Source organism: Bos grunniens, chromosome 15 (assembly GCF_055505025.1).
Source record: "Bos grunniens cultivar Pamir isolate PY7600 chromosome 15, Bosgru_T2T1.0, whole genome shotgun sequence".
NCBI lineage: Eukaryota > Metazoa > Chordata > Mammalia > Artiodactyla > Bovidae > Bos > Bos grunniens.
This window is the reverse complement of record NC_141179.1, coordinates 30588772-30609315: the sequence shown is the minus strand read 5'-3', so window position 1 is coordinate 30609315 and position 20544 is coordinate 30588772. Positions and strand designations below refer to the sequence as shown.

The following is a 20544-nucleotide window of genomic DNA, read 5'->3' as shown; positions in this document are numbered from 1 at the left end:
CCTGGCCTCTCCGCTCAGCTCCCGGCTGCCTCGGCAGCGGGAACAAGCGTGAGCCTTGTCAGACAAGCCCTGCATCTCCGTAAAACACGTTCTCAGCATAATTACCCAGCGGAGACGCACAGGGCTCCCCCACCCACCCCCCGACAGAGAGCCTCTGCCGCCGCCACTGGTTCCTCGCTGCTGCAGCAGCTGAAAGCTGAGCTGTCCTGGACCAAAGAAGCAGGAGCGGTTCTCTAGCTAAGCAGGGCCAGATATGGCCAGGCCTCGGAGGGGAGCCCCAGGTTCTGGCTGTAAAGTTGGGGGGCCTCCAGTGGCCCAAGCAAACTCAGAGCTCAGCTTCTCTGCTCCCTTCCATCACCCTCTGAGTGAGCCCCTAACAGCCCATCTTGAAGCTCCCCCCAGGTACGGGGGCTGTGCTTACCCCAGACTCCCTGTCCCCTGCTTGTGGTGCCTCTGCCGGCACTGGGGTGAGCCCCTTAATGGCCTGCTGCCCTCCCCCACACTGAGGGGTCAGCTGGGTCTCGGGTGTGGCACCAGCAGCAACCTAGGCATGTGGCAGTGCTCGGAGATGCAGACAGGCTCTTGTGGTGGCCCCCTTCCCCAGAGCCAGGTGCAGGGAGGCTGGGAGAGCTGCCACCTCCCACCTCCCTCCTGTCCCCCTCCCCCTGCATGCCTTCCCCAGAGAAACACTCTAAACAGTCCTTTGGGAAGACGTGTTCCTTCCTCCCCTCTATCTCACCAGGCTGCTGCCTGATCGATTTCACACCGTGAATATCATTCTTCCTTCCTTCTGATAAAAGGGGATGACTCAAGCCCCTGGGTCCAGCAGAGATCTGTCTTCCACCTATCTGTTTCTAGACGCTGACTATTTCTAGATAGAGATGGGGAAACTGAGCCCTGGACTGGGCAATTCATTCCTTTGAGTGGAGAACAGGACAGAGGGTAGTTGAGAAGTGTGAGATGTGGGGGGTCCCTGGGAGGCAGTCCTCCCAGCCAGGCTGTCAGAGCAGCAGGGACGCCTGAGATGCTCCTGTTTATCCTTCTAGCAGTTCCACCTGTAGGAGCAGATGCTCTGAAAGTGAGTGATTCGATTTCCCTCTTCCTGTGGGGAACAGCCTGAGGGGAAGACCGAGTTGACTTCACTTGGTCCATCTCAGGGCTTCTAGGGGATTATGTCCAAAATCGAACTCCAGACTGAGACCCAAGCCAGACCCTTTCATCTAGGATTGGGGGACATTCCCACCCAAGGCCAGGGCCCTCAGTCTGTACCTTGAGCCCTGAGCTATATCCCAGCCTTTCCCCGACAGAGCTCAGCTCCTGCAGGAGTGGCAGCTCTATGGGAAGGAAGTATTGAGACAAACGGGGCTGTGATTTGCCAGCCATCAATATCTCTTAAAGGCCCATTCCCTCGAAAGCTGGCAGATCCCTCCAGTTCCCCACCTCCTCCCTGAGCCAAGCAGAGATCCCCAGGGCAGCTCAAACCTTCCTCCTTCTCTCTCCTTTCCTCCCTGCTCTGGCCACATCAACCAGATGGATTATGTCTTATTTATTTATCTTGGATTTGGCTGCAGGAACCACACAGCATTTAAGGCCATTGATTGTTCAAAAGGCAAAGTGTATAATGCACCAGAAAATTAGTTTAGAGTGCCCAGCAGGAGAGCAGCCCAGCTCTGGTCTCAGATTTACTCTGCCCTGGCGGCCAGGAGGCGGGGGAGTGTGCCTTTCAATCTCTCCAGGAAGCTCTAGGAAGCCATCATCCCCTTGTGGCCACGCTAGGGCCTTCTTTCTGGCTATTTGCCCAGGTGAGTGGCATGACAGCAATACCTCTCCTATGCTTCAGCCCCAAGCCACTCTTCCTTCCCCCAAGACACACACACACACACACATGCATGCATGCACACACAAATGCACTCACATTCCACATTCAAATGTTTTAAAAACTCTACATTAAGTACATGCACATGAGACCAGGCCATGTAACATACACTCTCACTGATGCACACATGAGACTGTGTGAAAATCTAAATAAAAGGCTTTCCCTTTGTCTGAACAATATGGTGCCTAGAGAAGTACCTGACACAACAGAAGGTGATCACTAGGAATTCCCTGTTCAAGCAGCCACGGGTCCCAGATAACAGCCTGAGAGTTGTCCTGAAACCGGGAAAGGACAAGGGCGAAGATGGACATTGAGGAGATAAGAAGAATGCCATGCCTTCACTGCTGAGGGCATGGGTGGGTTCAGTCCCTGGCTGGGGAACTCAGATTGATCAAAATGGCTTCTTGGCCAAATGAATCAGGACCATGGACAGATCCCACTGCCCTCTTCTCTTCTCCCCTCCCTCTGTGATCATTTCATTCACTTGGCCAAAAACAGGTCCAGCTCAGAGCCCCCTGGAGAAGTAATGATGACCATGACCGTTTTGGTAATTGCAAAAACAGCTTTCATTTTTGAGCTCTTATTGTCATGAGCCAAGATCTTAGTATGAATCCTCTCACTTGGTCCTCACCACCTCCCAGAATGTATTGTTATTCCCACTCTACAGATGACTAAACTGAAGCTCATGTTGTCATTCAATTGCTAAGTCATGTCTGACTCTTTGCAACCCCATGGACTACAGCGTGCCAGGCTTCTCTGTCCTTCACCATCTCCCAGAATTGCTCAAACTCATGCCCACTGAGTTGATAACACCATCCAACCATCTCATCCTCTGCTATCCCCTTCTCCTCCTGCCTTCAATCTTTCTCAGTATCAGGGTCTTTTCCAATGAGTTGGCTCTTCACATCAGGTGGCCAGAGTATTGGAGCTTCATCATCAGCATCAATCCTTCCAATGACTATTCAGGGTTGATTTCTTTTAGGACTGACTGGTTTGATTTCCTTGCAATCCAAGGGACTCTCAAGGGTCTGAAACTCTAGAGGTGGAGTAATTTCCCATAGTTTTCATTGAGCTTGTCTAAAATAAAAGAGAAAAGGCCATCTAACTCCAGGGGTCCCTACTAAACTGTACACACTTTAGATGACAATAACTTTACCAGATGGGTTTCCCTTGAAAGCAGAGGAGGAGAGTTTGACATGTATCAGTCCACAGCAGCAACTCCCTCACATCAACCAGCACACATGTTCTGTCTCCACTGCAGTAACATCCTGATGGAGACAGGAGGAGTGTACTGAGTTGGTTCCTCATGAAGTGAGTGGGTATTCTTGAAGCCTGAAAACCAAGGCCATACAGAGCCAAAGCCATGAAAATCTTGCAAAGGGAACACTTGAGAGGCTCAAAGAAGTGTGTGGAAGTGAGATAAGGTCAAAGGCAGTGGGATGTTAGAGATTCATCAGGCTTAAAAAAAGGAGGATACACAGGACATTGCCAGAAACAGCGTCCAGCCCACTCCATTCCCTCCCCATGTCCACTGAAAATATTGAAAATGGTGGAAGATTCAGCTGATTAAAAGAGAAGATTAACAGTGAGAATGATGCCTAAAGAGTTCAGCTAAAGCAAAAACAAAACAAAACAAACCAGAGTCCCACAAGAAAACAGATTGGGACTTCCCTGGTGGTCCTGGGGTTAGGAATCTGCCTGCCAATGCAGGGGACACTGGTTCAATTCCTGGTCCAGGAAGATCCTACATGCCGTGGAGCAACTAAGCCCGTGCACTGCAACTATAGAGCAGCCCCCACTTGCCCAACTAGAGAAAATCCATGAGCAGCAATGAAGACCCAGCATGGTCAAAAGTGAAACTTTTTAAGAAAAAAAAAAAAGTTTTGTAAAAGGTAGAGCCACACTCATGCTGGACAGAAGAGAGAGCTTTCCCATGATTGTAACTTCCAGATAAAGTTGGACTCGCAACACCTTTTGCAGGAAGGTGATACTTAGTGAACCAGAAGTGCCTCAGGACCAGCTAACCTGGGACCAGAGAACCCATGCATTAATATCTACCAAGGACACTCCAGCTCCCCTGGCCAAAAAGTGCCTCCGAAATCTCTCCCTGATGTGAAAAGATCATGGGTCACTTGCTTTCAAACATCAGTGCCCTCCCTCCCCCGACAGCTCTCTCCCATCAAAGAGCCAATGAAGCTTTATTTCACATGTCAGTATTCTGAAACACTTGAGAAATCTCTGTGCCGTCCAAAAGCTGGGGCCTGTGGAACAGTGAGTGTTTCTACTATAGTTCACTGAGAAATGTTTTCAGAGGTTTTTGACCCAAAGCACCATCACCTATTTAGTGCTTCACCTTATTCTCCAGGCTTTAATCCAATGACTTTGGGGTATTTCCAAAGATCTAGTTCACCCCAAGATAAATACTCACCAACATTCAAACCCATATGCCACAGACTTCCCAACGAGAGCTGTGAAGGTGCGTTGCCGGTGGGACATGACTGGAATACATATCAAACTTTCCAAGTGGATTACATTGAAGGGAACAATACCCACTTCAAAGTTCTGACTTTGGGAGAAAAACAAACTGAATCTAATTTTTCTTCTCACAGCGGCCACTAGCGATGGATTTGAGTCTTTTTTTTTTCTTTCCAGCCATGTGGTGTGGCATGTGGGGTCTTAGTTCCCCAAACAGGGATTGAACCCATGCCCCCTGCAGTGGAAGTCCAGAATCTTACCCACTGGACCACAAAGCAAGTCCCTCTGAGTCCTTCCTTATGTTAGTTAATTACTACCTTGAGCCCTGAAGGGGTGAGAAGACAAGGATGGTTTGGTGACTAGGGGTAAGAAGGCCTGGACTCAATTCTGGCTTTATCTTTGATATCCTGTGTGACCAAAGACCTGAACCTGCTTGAGGCTCTGGATTTTTTCCTTTACAAAATGGTACCCATAATGCCTCCTCAATGGGCTTGTAATTCTGGCCAAATGAGATAGAGGATCTAGCACAGTGTTCGGCACGGCATGCAGTATGCATTTATTATGTTAGTTGATTCTTTGGAAGGAAGGGGTCAAGCAGCCACAGGTCCTGAATGAGTGCCTGAGAGTTGTCCCGAAGCCTGGAGAGAGCAAGGGTGGAGATGGGCATTGAGGAGAGAGAGAAGAGAGGTGTGAATGGGGGGAGATGGGCAGGAAACTGAGAGACACACTTACCTACATGATGATTTTGTCTAAGGATAGGTCCTACCACAGGGATACAGGAAGGGGCAGGGTTTCAACACTGCTCAGATTGACTCTCGGACCTAAACTCAGTAAATGAAAGACAACAAAAAGTTCTTAGAAAGATTTCTTTATTATCCTAGTGAAGGATTCAAATCGACAAATCGACTTACATTGCAGCCAAAGAGGGCAGTTAGATAAGACAGAGAACTTGTCTAAGGATCTAGTGGACTAGATCCTCAGGCTGCTGAGAGAGGCTTAGGAGCAGGACAAGCAATTGTTCAGAGACAAGGGAATGGATGAGATGAACTAGTGAGGCTCTAACTCTTCCATCTCTAAGGTTCTGCAAGTTGAGGTCCCTCTTATGAGCAGCTCTCAGTATCGGGAGGGGACTCTGCAAAGCCCGGGGAAAACACTGGTGTGGCAATTGAGTGGTGAGCAGAACGCTAATGAGTGCCAAGAATAACAGTGGCTTCTTAATGGAGCCCTTAATGAAGACTCATTTCTGGTTTTATTAACGTAGAGAAAAAGCACACACTCTCCCCCGCTCTCAGAGAGCAGACAGAATAAAGAGCAGCTCCAAACAGGGGGGCTGATCCCATTTCCTGGACCCTGCTTAGGATACCATTATAGGCTCTGGGAAGTGGGATAGGAAGGTCAACCTCAGAGTTCTGAGATGTTCCTCTGCACTTTGGCCAATCTGTTTAGACCCCAAGACCCCACACAGTCTCAGGGGGGAGATTTCCAGCTGTGCTCAGCCCTGCAATTTACAGGCAAGCTGCAAATAAGAACACAAAAGAGAACCATTCCCAAGGTGCTGGCAGTGATTTTAAAGGCAGACACATCCCATTAAATATTTAATTAGAATACAATCCCACCAAAGCTCTCCCACCATAAGAGGTTGAAAAACGCAGCCCTCTAGGGCTTACCCAACACTGCTCACTTACTTCCAACTGTATAATCTCTGTTGACTTCAAATATAGCAAGAGGGACTCAGGTTAGACCTAGAAAATCAAATTTTAAAACTTGTGGATGACCTTGGAGTTCATCTAGTCTAATTTTTTGCTTTGTGAACATCTGAGGCCCAGAGAAATTACAAACTCAAAAAATCAAACAGCCAGTTGCATCTAAGCCATAATCCAGGACATTCCTGGAAATGCTCCCCCTTGACACCAGCCTCTGCCCCTACTGACCTCCCTCTCTCAGGGCTCTATAACCCAGCTGACTGACCATCCCTGGGGCTGAACTGGCATGTGCAAGGCTGTACCTCAGGGGCACTTGTGGCTAAGATTTTGAGTTGTCTCCAATGACCAAATGCTAACCAGGATACAACTCAGGAATGGCTGTACTCAAATCATTTAGAGCCTCAAAAGTTCTTTGGGTGGTCCAGTGGTTAAGAATCCATCTTGCAGTGCAAGAGACACCGGTTCAATCCCTGGTCTGAGAGGATCCCATATGCCATGGGGCAACTAAGCCCATGCATCACAGCTACTGAAGCCCATATACATACGGCTTGTGCTTCACAGCAAGAGAAGCCATCACAATGAGAAGCCCAAGCACCACAAATGAAGAGTAGCTCCCACTCGCCTCAACTAAAGAAAGCCCACGCGCAGCAACGAAGACCCACCGCAGGCAAAAAATAAAATAAATACATAAAATAAATCTTTTTTTAAAAAAAAGCTCATTGTGGAATAAACTAGGAGATCCGTATTTTATATTAATAGATCTTTGACACCCTAAACTCAAATGGGAAATCTCAACAGAGGGGTGAAATTCATCCCCAAGTGACTCCACGGCTATTCTGGCCACACTGCAACCCAGGTGCCAACAGTTACCAAGTTTGTGAGATGAATGGCCTAAGAACCTATAAGGGTAATGAAGGGGGCACTTCTCCAATAGCGGAGCCTTCTAGGATGGGGACTGTCTCTGATTGGTGCTCAGGGAGAGAGGACAGAGAGGACAAAGAGGAGGCAGTCCCCTCCAGGAAGGACCCAACCTGATAAGGAGCAGTCCACACCACATCCACACACCCATGAAAAGACAGCAGGGTGCATCGCTGAGTGACTGCTTGGCGCCCCACATTATACAAGGTGCTTAACACATGTTATTTCTCATTTACTTCGCACAACATCATTGTAAGGTAGATATTATCTTGCCTCTTTAACAGGAGAGGACAATGAGACACAAATGGCTTAAATCAATTGCCCAAAGTCATACAGCAAGAAATTGATGGAGCCTGACTCTATCTCCAACCACACAACAGCACCTGCAAATGGGCCCCTTAATTCCCCGGGGGGATTCTGAGAGGATGACAGTCATTTCAGGGAGTGAATTGTGGAAGGTCTTTCAGACAAAGTTCCCTGGACTTTTGAGAAACATGAGCAATAGCTGGAAGGATCTCATTAATGGTGGCAGAACTGTCAGAAAAAAAGGTGACATTTATTGAGCAGCTGCTCTATGCCATGCAGCTTACTATCCAGTCTCATCTGATGCTCAGAGCAACCTTCTGACATCAAGTTTACAATCCTAAAGTCAGGTTCAGAGAGGGCAAGTTATTTTCCCAAGATCACACAGTGAGCAAATGATCAATTCGGGATCTGAACCTAAATCTGTCTGGTTCCAGTAGAAGAGGATCAAATGCAAGGAAACTTGACCCAAGGGGACAGTGGGGGCTGGGGAGGGGAGGCCAAGAAATCACTCAGAGACAACCACTGGGGGCCTCTCTTCCCTGGAACAGAGGAGCTTATTTTAAGAGCCTTGGCTCTGAAAATGCAGGAGAAGGGACCAAGTGTGCCCTGACCCAAGGGCCTTTTTCCCTGCTGCATCTGTCTTCCTACCCAGGAGAGTCTATGAAGATGGCAAAGGAACACATCGATAAGATTGCATTAACATGCTAGGTTACTGCACAGCTTTTAAGCACGACCACAGCCACTTTCATCTGTTTTCCCAAAGAGGTTTATGCCGCATCTGCTCACACAACCCCTGGCACAGGACTGCTCACTGGAGACTACTGGTCTGCATCCCTGTGAGCCCTGAGGTTCCACCTATCGGCTGCAAACTCGGGCTTTCGAGGCAGACAGAACAGTGTTCAAATCCTGATTTCCCCAGCTTGGAGCTTAGAGCTCCCGTTTCCTCACCTCTTAAACAGAGCTAATCGTGCCTGCCTCTTAGGGATGTCATAAGCATCAAAGGGCTTGTCCCCCGCCTCCCCCAAGCCCACCCCTCTCTGCTCCCTGCTCCATACACTTTACTGGTCACTTTGCCTCCAATTGTGGAGCACGTTGAGTGCTCTGGGGCTCCCCTCTGTCCAGAGTGCCCCCTCCCTGAGGGAGAGGAGAGGAGCTGGCAAGACCTTGTCACCTCTGAGCCTTTTCTCACACTGGTCCCTTCTTGGTGATGCCTTCTCTCATCCTCAGCACCCCCCTGAGTCAACTCAGCCTTTGAGGGTCCTCAAGAGCCACCTCCCCTGTGAACCCAGGGACTGCCTGGAACAGCTCCTCACTCCTCCCCCTCCGGTGGGTCTTGCCATGCCCGCTCATCTGCTCTGAGCACACACAGCCTGTGTGAAAGGAGTTCTTCTCACCCACGCCAGGAGCCCTCGAGGGCAGGGCTGGGCCGGTCATCCCCGTGTCCTCAGCACAGAGCCTGGAAAGAGCAGGTGCCTGGGAAATACCCAAAAGTAACGAATCACAGAAGAAGCCCCATTCTTTCTTTCTCTTCCCCTTCTTCCCTGGCACCAAGAGATCAGGTCTCCAGAAGATGTAAATATAGGACCGTTGACCCGGTCAAACTTGGGTGATACTCTTGGCTAGGAGGCCAGGGATTGGTTCCAATGCCTTGCCCCTGTGATAAGAGCAGGATTTTATTTTTTGCCCTCTACCTCTCAGTTGTAAGGCTCTTAAATGGACCGCAGCTTCTTAGTAGCTCCCTCTTTCTTCCCGCCAATTCTAAGACAAATGTCTTCCTCCTCTGGAGCGCCCCCACCCCCACCCCGGGGCCTGTGGCCCCTCCCCACCTCCCACGCTCCCCCTCCCACCCCAGGCCTGTAGCAGTGAATGTAATTAGGCCTTTCCCCAGGACTGCACCCCCTCCACGCAGCTGAACTGCCCGTCCAACAGGGGATAATTTATGGAAATGGGTAAAGGTGTTTTAAATTATTCAATTTAAATGTAAATAGGGGAGATGGTTTCTCTGAATAAATTGTCTTATTTATGTTCCACCCAAATCCCCTCCCAGGGAAACATGGACTGGTTTGGAGCGCTCTACAGCCCAGGGCCTCCACCGCTCTTTAAATAATGTGGGAGCTGCCCCGGGGCCCCTGGGAGTGGAGACTGGGAGACAAATGGCTCTGACAGCTGGTGTCCCAGCTGGAGTCACAGGACAGGCCAAGTGCTCACCAAAGGCTGTGTCACCCCACCCCACCCAGGGTTGCTGTGACCCGGCCAGGGCACAGATGTAGGCAGAAAGCAATCCAACTTTGTTTGCTGGGCAGTGACAGCCAGACAGGGGCTCCATGCCCCTCTCCGCTTCTGCCCAAGGTCTCTTTTCCTCTGACTCACAAATGATGTGGGCTTCACACCTCCCTGAAAAAGTCCTGCATGTTCTGAGATGCTGACTGTGGGTCACCTTTCCTTAGAGCATTTCTGTCCTAAACAGGGTTTCCTAGACACAGGGCTGCCTCGAAAGGAAACCCTTTCTTGGTACATCTCAGGCACTGTCCCACATGCCAGTGGGAAGGCCTTTTGCGGGTGAGGAGAGGGACTGTCTTTAGTCCCCCTCCCCCACTACTTAGTACCACTCAGCTGCCAGTGTTGCCATCTCCTGGGATTGGATCACCTTACATGCAAGCAAGTGATCATGTAGCTATTAGGGGGTTTTCAGGGGCAAAGGACAGAACATCAAAGTAGCTGAGACTATGGAAATTTATTAGCCCTGGAAACCTGGAGGCAGGGCAAACTGCAGGGGTAGATCTGGTGTCATCTGGAAGCCTTGTCCTGTTTTCCTGTGATTGCTTTTTGTGTGTCCATCACCCTCAGACTAGATGATGTGGTGGCAGGGGGCAGTTAAGAGCCTTAGGTCCACCCATGATGATGCTCAGAGAAAACCAGAAGAGGGCAACTCTCAGAGACTCTCCCAGAATGTGAAGAAGGCTTCCTCCCACCCACCTCTCAGAAAACTCTCCTTGCATCGCATTGGTCTATCCTAACCTAATGTCTGTGAGGAGATGGGGATTACTTTAGACCAGTCAGAGAGACCAGAAGCTGGGGATGGGGCTACCTTCTCTCTGCACAAACATGGGCTCCTATGAGGGAGGAGGAAGTGGGCATTGGTGCTGAGCAGACAGTACCCATTGAAGTAACACTTGAATAATTGAAATCAACACATGTTTTAATCAATAACCATGTTTGTTTAAACCCCCATACTTTAACTGGATCAATTCTTTTCTGCCTAATCCCAAGAATCAGACTATTGCCCATCCTCCAAAGAGCGGAGAGTCAGATCAGTGACCCAGATTGCAGACCAGTTGGCAAGACTGGACCAGATCAAACACAAATTGCCATCCAGATGCCTTAACTCTTTCTCAAGTTACCCCTAAATGCAGGAATGGCTTGTGCAAGCCCCACGGTCAGCATCACTCATTCTACAAATACATCTGGACTGCCCACCTTATGCCAGGCACAAGCTAGGGGCAGAAGATTCATTGGCAAAACAGTCTGTTTCCTGTTCTTGCAGACTTACCATCCCTACAGTGGACTTTATCATGTTTGTTGCCAGTTGGTTTTGCTGCCTGCGAAGTTTTGCCAAATTTGGGAGTTTCTAGCTTACTCCTTGGAAGAAAAGTTATGACCAACCTAGATAGCATATTGAAAAGCAGAGACATTACTTTGCCAACAAAGGTCCGTCTAGTCAAGGCTATGGTTTCTCCAGTGGTCATGTATGGATGTGAGAGTTGGACTGTGAAGAAAGCTGAGCACCAAAGAATTGATGCTTTTGAACTGTGGTGTTGGAGAAGACTCTTGAGAGTCCCTTGGACTGCAAGGAGCTCCAACCAGTCCATTCTGAAGGAGATCAGCCCTGGGATTTCTTTGGAAGGAATGATGCTAAAGCTGAAACTCCAGTACTTTGGCCACCTCATGCGAAGAGTTGACTCATTGGAAAAGACTCTGATGCTGGGAGGGATTGAGGGCAGGAGGAGAAGGGGACGACAGAGGATGAGATGGCTGGATAGCATCACTGACTCGATGGACATGAGTCTGGTTGAACTCCGGGAGTTGGTGATGGACAGGGAGGCCTGGTGTGCTGCGATTCATGGGGTCGCAAAAAGTCGGACACAACTGAGCGACTGAACTGAACTGAGACTCATGAGTCACACCTTCTCAAGGCAGAAACCAGAAACTTGGTTACCCAGCCTCCTTTGCAGCTCCAGCACAGACATGTGACTCAGATCCCACCAATCAGATTCATTCATTCACTCTAGAAGGGAAGTACTGGAGTAAGGAGGCAATGCCCATAGTCCACAGTGCTGGCAAGGGTGGAAGTGGAAGTGTCCAGCTTTGGGTAGAAGTGACAACAAGATTAAGTTCCTGGTCCAAGAAGTGCAATCAGTGGGGAGTGACAGCAAAGTTTCTCTGGTGCCTGGTGGGAGGCAAGTCCGGTTTCCCCATCAGTCTGGTTCTGTGTGCACCAGGGCATCAGGCCTGGAATCTGAGCCTCCAGTCTGGCTCTCTACCCCTCCTTGTGACTAGACAAGACACCCAGTATTCCTCCAATATTCTTCAATCAGTCAGAGTCGTGTCTATTGCCTAAGACCATGAACCCTAGCATGCCCCATCCTTGGTGAGAGTTTTTCACTGTGAAGATCTCGCCCAGGTGGCCCTTCCCAGAATCCCCCTGAGCCCAGGCACTTTGCTGCTGCCTCTTACAGCAACCTTAACAGAGGCCCGAGCCCCTCTGTGTGTCTCCAGTTCACCCCCACTAGCACACAGTAAACTTTGAGCTCCCTGGGACCTGGGACCACACTTTTTGCCCCACTATATCCCCAAGTCTAGTTTAGAACCGGGGTTAGAATAGGTGCTCATTAAGTACTTGTTGTGATGTGATCACTGCCACTGTCTTCATTAGTGATATCAAAAAGCCCACCAATAGCAGGCTCTGGATTGAGCAACACACACAGAGAATGGCCCGTATCTTGACCTCCCCTTCTGCACAATCAGCAACCAGGTACACATCCAGGCACTTCAGTGCCCACTGGGAAGTCCTTTAAAATACCAAAGGGCTGCCCTCTGACCCCTACCCAGTTCCCTAATCCCTCCTTGCCAGGAGGGATTGCCTTGCATTTACTCTTTCCAGCCAGCTGGTTCCATCTCAGCCTTGCCCCTACTTCCTGCCCTGCCCTGGACAGCCTTGGGAGATCTCCATCCTTGGCATAGAGGTGACCTCCCAAAAGACCCTGGAGAGATATACCCAGATGGGTTACATTGCCAATCCAAGGGTGTCCTTTATCCTGGCAAGCCCTTCAAACTTGCCCATACACCACACACACACACACACACACACACACACTCTCTCTCTCTCTCTCTCTCTCTCTCTATCCCCTCTGCAGGAAGAGCCAGAGGAAATGGACAAGCTTTCTGGAATTAATTTCACACCTTAGCATGATAAACAACGAAGCAGAGAGTGGCACCCATCAAGAGAGTTAATGGCCTTGGTCTCTGAGTGATAAACCACCCCCTGAAAAAGAAAGCGAGACTTTTCCTCCGTGCATCACTCCACCAGGAGCAGACTCACGCCAGCCCCAACTGCACTTTCCCAGGTGTGGACGAGACAAGCACTTCCCCCTTCCCCAGGCAGCACACAGCCTCTCATCAGCGGGGGGCCTGGGAGGCCCAAGGCAGAAAGCACCTGACCTGTTACCTTAGCTAGCAGTGCCACAGATCGGATAGAGCTGGCCACGTGGGTTCAAACCCTAGTTCCACTTCTCACTCTCCGAGTGACCTTGGGTAGGCTACCTAAATTGTACCAACCTTACAGGTACCTCTGAAGATTGAGATGCTTTTTGCAAAGAGCACATAGTATATCCTCAGTAATCTTAGCTATTGTTTTATTGTTATTATTATTATTATTATGACTCCCTGTAGCTAGAAAGTTCCTGATCCATCTAACCTGAATCCTACCCACTGCCTTTTAAGGTCATTGCAGCTCATTCTCTTCCTAGTGGGCATGGAACTCAGCCGTCTCTGGTGTGATGAGGTAGGAAAAATAATGGTGCTGGAAGACAATGAGCTACGTTCAAATCCACCTCATGCCTGTTAGCCGTGGTTCTCTTTATAGCCAGCAAATGTAAGACAGATTCTAAATATACAATTACTAGCTGTGTGGATGGACAGATGTCATTCTACTCTTGTGGGCCACAGGTTACAGCATCCTTGTTTGTACAGTAGAAAAAGAACACGGCCTCCAAAAGTCACAATGAGGATGAGGTCAGATGCGGTAATATCTAAGAGATGGTGGGTGACCGGGGATGTTGGTTGAACCTGAGCCTGCACATACACTCGAAGAGAGACTACCTAGATGTCTCAGAGCATCTATCTGAGACATACAACGACCCTGTTTCTACAAGCTTCCCCACTTCATGTCCAGCACAGCAGAGCCTTCCATGTTTCTTCAGCCTGAGGAGCACATTTTGTTGTTGTTGTTATTTTGGTTGCACTGGGTCTTAGTTGCAGCATGCAGGATTTTCTTGCATCATGCAGGATATTTCCTTGCAGCACACGAGCACTCTAGTTGCAGCGCTCAGATTTACTTGTCCCACTGCATGTGGGAATTTAGTTTTCCTGACCAGGGATCCAATCCATGTCCCCTGCATAGAAAGACGGATTCTTAACCACTGGACCACCAGGGAAGTCCCAAAGAACACTTATTTAAAAGTGAGAAACCAATGCCAGAATTTACCAGAAGTAAGTAAAATCCTTGCAGTCCTTCACAGAAAAGCCAATGTCCAGGAGAGGGCGGATAAGTAGCAACTGACGTGTGCCCCACACTTAGCAGTGAACAAATGTATTCTCGGGTAGTATCTTACCAAATACTTTTACAGACCAGCTTTGCGCAAGGGGATACTAGCTCTGAATAGGGAGTCAATTTCCCCAAAGTGATAAAGAAGGATGTGAACCCATAACCAGTCTCCCCCACTCCCTCAGGCTCTCTGCCCTCTCCCCACATGTACTCCTATGCCACTGGAAGACCTGTACTGGTCTTCTAGCTCAATACCTGGCATAATGCCTAGCCTAGAGTACTTTCCCAATAGTCAATCGTCTAATCGTCAAATGGGGAAATCCTAATTTCACCTATGGGGAACCTGAGGCAGAAAGAGATGTAGTGAGAAACGCTCGGTCACAAAGCTGGAAGGTGATGCAATGTGTCCACTAATAGAAGACCACAAGCTCACCCCAAAACGTCAGAACTAGAAGAATCCTAGAAGGTCATGTGGTCAAGGCCCTGCCCATCCTGTCCTGGTAATCAAATCCAAGTTCTCCCACTCAGAGCTTGGAGGAGGGGAGACAAGAGGTTTTTCAGGCTGGATATAGTAGATTAATTACAAAGTGTCCCCAAATCCTCCCCTACTGAGATCCATGCAATTTGGATTTGCAGCTTCTCCCAACAAGAAGTAGAGTCCATTTTCTTTCTTACTCAATCTGGGCCGCCTTTTAACTCTCTTTGACCAGTAGAAATTCAACAGAAGTGATGGCGTCCCATCTCCAAGGTGAGACTCCAAAAGACCATATGAGCTTCCACGCTCTCTTAGAACCCAGCTGGCACCATGTGAGCAATTCTGGGCGAACCTGTTGGAGGATGAGAGACAAGTTAAAAACAGCCTGCTTGTCCCGTCTGAGGCCTCACTACACCTGCCTATAGCCAGCTGACCCCCAAACATGAGAAACCATTCTAGATCAACAGAGGCACCTCCTCTGCCCACAGCCAACCACAGATACATAAGTGATTCCAGCCAAGATCAGAAGAACCATCCAGATAACTCATAGACTCACAAGAAATCACAAACATAATTAAGTCACTGAGTTTTGGAGCGGTTTGTTACAAAGCACCAACTAACAGATACTTTGGGCTTGAAGAAAAGATCCCAAGTTGTAGTGCTAGAGAAGTTAAGGTCTGTGCTCCTGTAGGGCCTTGAAGGAACAGGACCCTTTTCTGCAAAGAGTCTGGTTGAGTTTCTATCTAGTCTGTCCAGCTGCTGGGCCTGGCCCATCCAGGACCAGTGAGGTCAGGTCTAGTTCCAGCCCTACCCTTCCCACCCACCTTGGCACCCACAATGCCCACTCTTGGCACTTTCCAGAAACAGTCTGTGCAGGGAGGGCTGTGATGAGCGTAAGGCTGTCCACTATCCAGAAGGAGCTAGCCCCAAAGACAAAGCCCGACAAAGCCCTGAGGTGGGGTCTCCATGGTAGAGAAGCTTCTGGGACCAGACATCTCCCCACCCACCACGCAGGGGAAGCAATCAGCCCCAGAGGAGCTGAGCAGGCCGCTTGACATTTGATGGGAGTCATTATCAGACACTTATTCCCAATCAGGACTCAAGTGTCTCTGAGGGCCCCTCTGCTGCCTTCTCATTCCAGGGAGCATTAACAGCAGGGCGGGGGTGGAAGGGGACGGTGCGTGGAGGTGCAGGTCTGGGCAGAGGCCCTCAGACCCACCCTTCTGACTCCAGCCCCCTTCATGCCTCCCAAGGCCCCTAGGGGCAAGCTAGCTCATGCCACAGTGTGGAGAGTGGAGGACTCCAGGGTGGGGAGCTTGACTCCTCAGTCCTTGGAAAGACCGGACACAGAGACGTTCAAAGAGATGTATGCAGGAGTCTGGCTCAGAGCTGAGATTCCAGCCAGGCCCAAGAAGGGCTTTGTCTCCAAGGCTCATGGCTCTGGGGGTCCTGAGTCCCCACCCCAGGCAGCCACTTCCTCCCTCAGTCGGTGCTCCAGGACCAAGGCCAGGCTCCTCCCCTTACACACAGACCAGAACTCCCTCTGCAGCCAGACGGCCGTATGCAGAGAGTGCATGAAGGCCTTTTAAGGCTCTCCCAGGTCCAAGCCACCTAACTTCTGCTCCAAAAAGAAGGCAATGATTCCTGCCCTGCCTCTTTGCACGAGACTATTGCGAGAATCTTATTCTTTAAGAAAGCACTTGATAAAGTAAAACGCGGACTAAGTACAGCTGTCCCCAGTGGATCATCAGCACAACATGGGCAAGCTCAGATGAGTCAGGTGCAGGCGTGATGGAGACGAGAGAGTGTGCGTGTGTGTCTGCGCTGGCGTCTCACTGCGTGCCTCAGCACTCAGTACCAGTACTTCACGGTTTGGGATTGTCTGTGGATTTTCACCGTCTATGTCTCTATTCAAGCGATGAATCAACTGTATTGATGTGTTACACCCTGAATGCAGAGGCAGAGTTTTGAAGTTATAAAAGAAAGGGACCAAAAATACCTTGAAGTGGGGTTTGACAGTCAAGAGTACACACACACACACACACACACACACACACATGTGCTCTCAAGGAACTTAAGGACTCAAATAACCAAACACAAAAAAATAGAGAAAAAGGTGGGTGGAGAGCCACAGAATGAAGGGCCTAAGAGTCATCAATCCAGAAGGCTTCCTGGAAGAGGAGGTAAAGTCTGAGCTGAATTTTGGTAGAAAGGCTGGACATGCAAGCAGCAGGAAAAGATGGCTTTGGGAGAGGAATAGAAATGAATGTTTTAAGTATTCTATTGTCAAATAATGGTAATCATATTTTATCCTGGCAAAGCAATTGAGGATTTACAAGGCTTTTTCACATGTATTTTCTCATTTGCCTCTCACTATAGTCCCCTGAACTAGACAAGTCAGGTTTTATTATCCCCAATAGATGAGAAAACAGGCTCAGAGAAGCTGAGCGATTTTCCTGGAGTGTCCAAGCTCAGAGGCACTGGGACTGGCAGAAGCCCCCAGGGTTTCTGACTCCTCCCCATCCAAGTAGCCTTTCCAGTCTCAGGAACCACACAGCCCACCACCGGGTCTGGTTCTGTCTACAAGCTCCTTGGGGGCAGGTTCCATGTCTGGGTGATGGACTCTGGCCAGTGCTTGGGAAATCAGCCAGTAGAGGGGAGTGGTGGCTTTAGAGTCAGACAGAAATGAGGCTCAACCCAAGCTCTGCCATGTACCTCGACTTTGGCTTGTTAGCTCCTCTCTGAGCCTCTGTTTCCACATGGGTCGAGTAAAACAGAGACTGTCCCTGAAGCACTTAGCACTGTGCCAGGCACATGTATTTGCTCCAGTAATGGTGGCCACTGTCATTAACCTCGTGGTTATTTGCTTATGATTGCTGATTAGGAAGACTTTCTTGATGGCCACTTTTCACCCGTTTCTCCCTTTCAGGATAAATGGGTCCATCATTCAACATGCACGCTGCCCATTAATTAAGGGTATGACAGACCGTCCCCAGTGGGCACAAGCAATTCACTTCTCCCTCCATCCTCCTAGGCCCACATGTCTCGTCCAGACCCCACACCCTGGAGGGGCCCTAGAGATGCTCCGACACCAGTTGGTATCAGGCCTGACCCCTCAGCCACCTGTTGAAATCCATTTCAGTCGCCAGGGCTCTCATTTCTATTAAAACTTCATTTGCCAAGAAAGCAGAAAGGTAATTATGAATCCTAGTCTTAAATCACTCTGCCTCTGAATTATTAAAGGGAAGAATTAAAAATAATCAGGCTTTTTCATTACACTTCATAGCAGGGAAATTAAAGGTGTAAGAATGTATTTTTTCCTTGAATTTAAGTATTCATTTTGGAGATTTATAGGGAAGTTGAAATGATTCCCTGCATGCCCAGCTTTCCCTTTTATAGAAGGGGGAGAGAGAAAAAAAACCTTGTAAAATTAAAAGGGAGATAGAGCAAAGAAGGGATTTAACATAAAGAAGTACAACTGAGTGTTTTGCATTTTAATACATTTTTTTCCTGCACAATTACACCATTGAGTGATATGGCAGAGAGAGATTAGGCTGCTGCTAATATCAGATCCTTCGTGGGGAAATAAGGGGGTCTCACCAGCCATTGGGTCAGAAAAGTATATGGGGGCATCCAAGCTGGCACCTCGGATCTCCAAGCCCTGAGAAGCAAGGACCATTTCAGCACCAAGCTTCCTTGCTCTCTCTTTTCTTCAGGAAAGAATAGGATGAGCGACCTGGTTCATTTCGCAGAGCGGGAAATCCAAGGTAGCAAGGCGGGGCAAGGCATCTTGGGGCCTGGGACTGAAAGAGGAGGGACACGGAAGAACTTCCCTCAGCCCTCTTGCCTCAACCCCACGCCCCAGGGTTGAGTGTGAGAAGCAGAACTGTCGGAGCCAGGACGGAAACAGGAGGATTCTAGGCCTGGGAGGCCCTGATGGATGAGACCAAGGATTGATTGAGTCTCTGATTCCCCATTCCCAGACAGTCCAGGGATGCAGACCAGACTCCCCTAGTGAAGTGAGAAAGAGGTGTGCATGCCTCCTCCCCTGGGCCAGGTGCTGAAGGAGGAAATGTGACAGCAAAGCCCACCTGGAAGGAACTCCTCCCGGGAGGCTTCAGAAGGAAGGCAGCAGGGCAGAGGGGAGAGAGTTTGCAGACAGAGGGGCAGCAGAGGCCAGAACACACCGCCCATGCTTCCCGCTCCACTGCAGCCGGAGACCAGTGCGTTCTCTCCCTGCTGGGGGCAGTGCGACAACAGAAAAGAATGGACGCCATCGACGCACAAGCATCACTGGCAGCAGCTGTGTAGTCCCAAATGGGACCCTGGGGAGGGTGCTGAGAGCAGCGTTCCTGTCTCTACTCCAACAGCTGGCCTGCCTCTCAGTGGGATCACCGAGACTCTATCCCACGTCCACACAGGCAGCACTGGACAAGGGGAGGGGACGGGGTGGGGGGGGCCTCCCCGTGGATCCAGGCCCCAGAGTCGCTCAGCCACCTGCCCCCCTCCCCCGAGGTGGTAATGAATTGCAGGGAAACGCTGTTGAGAGATGTCAGAACAATTTCTATTAAACATAATTTCCTAATGAAAAGGTTACGAGGGAGCCTGGTGGAGCTAATCAGGATTGAATGCTCACTCCAACTCGCTCTGAGGGAGGGGGCTGGAGGCCAGGTCCCTGGTTCCACCTGGTCTGGGCTGGAGGGATCTTACCCAGGGCCAGATAAGGCCCTGAACAGCTTCAGTGCACCCCTCCCAAGGTCTTGCATGTGCCCATTATCAGGAGCTCACAGGTGCCAGGCACTGTGCTGTTTTTCATGTATCATATCCTCACAACATCCTTGCAAAATTGAAATTACATCCCCACTTTCAAGATGAGCAAATTGAGACTCTGGAAGTCACATGACTTTCCCAAGTTCACCTCTCAAGAAATTAGGAAGCAAAGGCAGGATCTGAACCCCGGTCCATCTGATTGAAAGACATACCACATTGACATCAACCCTTCCCACCTCCCAGGGACTGGTCCTACCCCATGGCTCTAAAAAGTCCTTTGGCAGGACAAATGGAGCCCTAGAAATGGGGCAGGGCTGGGACAGGCCAGAAGTGCAGCTGAGGCTGCCTGGCTCCTGTCCAAGTATCCATGCCATCCCACCTCTGATGACCATCTGGATATCTGTGAGTAAAGAAACCACAGTCACAGACTCTATGAGGCTCACATGGTATCCTGCTGAGCCCAGGGAGGCCATGCTTGTCCATGCAGCCACCTCTGGGTGCTAACAGCCCTTTGAGTCTGTATCTTGAAAACTGAAGGCGCGGACCCCACTCAGACCCCTACTCTGGTCCCAGTCAGTGTCCCCAAGCCAGGCTTGTCTCTGAGCAAGGGCCCTGCCTCCTTTTTTCTTCTATCACCCTGAATTGCAGATCTAAATTCCTACATCAGGTCTGTGCTAAGGATCCAGGGCAGTATGACCCTAACTAAGAGAAAGGAGGGGGCATTTTTAGAATGTTCAGAGATCCTTACCAAACCCTCAGTTACAAGCTTTTCAAAAATTGACCTCTACTGGTGGGAGGTTGGGGTGAGGGATGGAGGAGGAAGGGGCAAACAGGATGCAGATCTGAGACCAAATAGTAAAGAGCCCTGTGAAAAATAAAGTGAAAGTATTGGCTGCTCAGTTGTGTCCTACCCCACCTCCTCTGTCCATGGAATTCTCCAGGCAAGAATACTGGAGTGGGTAGCCGTTCCCTTCTCCAGAGGATCTTCCCAACCTAGGGATCAAACCCAGGTCTCCCGCATTGAGGGCAGATTCTTTACCATTTGAGGCACCAGGGAAGCCCCATTCTCTTCAATTCAGAGACTCCTGATACCACCAGCTGGGGACAATTTCAGGGACCCTGGGGTTTTGCTCTGCCAGAAGCTTCTGTGACTGTTGAGATATCTCTTTGGAGGGAGAAGAATGGTCCAGATATGTCC

At 49.7% G+C, this 20544-nt stretch overlaps 1 long non-coding RNA gene across 1 annotated transcript; it reads right to left on the bottom strand.

The window, feature by feature from the left end:
* Window positions 1–4883: 4883 nt before the first annotated feature.
* Window positions 4884–9107, bottom strand: LOC147357590 (uncharacterized). Its single transcript, XR_015141979.1, has 5 exons — window positions 8970–9107; window positions 8673–8751; window positions 6037–6093; window positions 5084–5172; window positions 4884–4989 (listed from the first exon to the last, which is right to left on the bottom strand). It is a non-coding gene; the product is annotated as an uncharacterized LOC147357590 (long non-coding RNA).
* Window positions 9108–20544: the final 11437 nt, after the last annotated feature.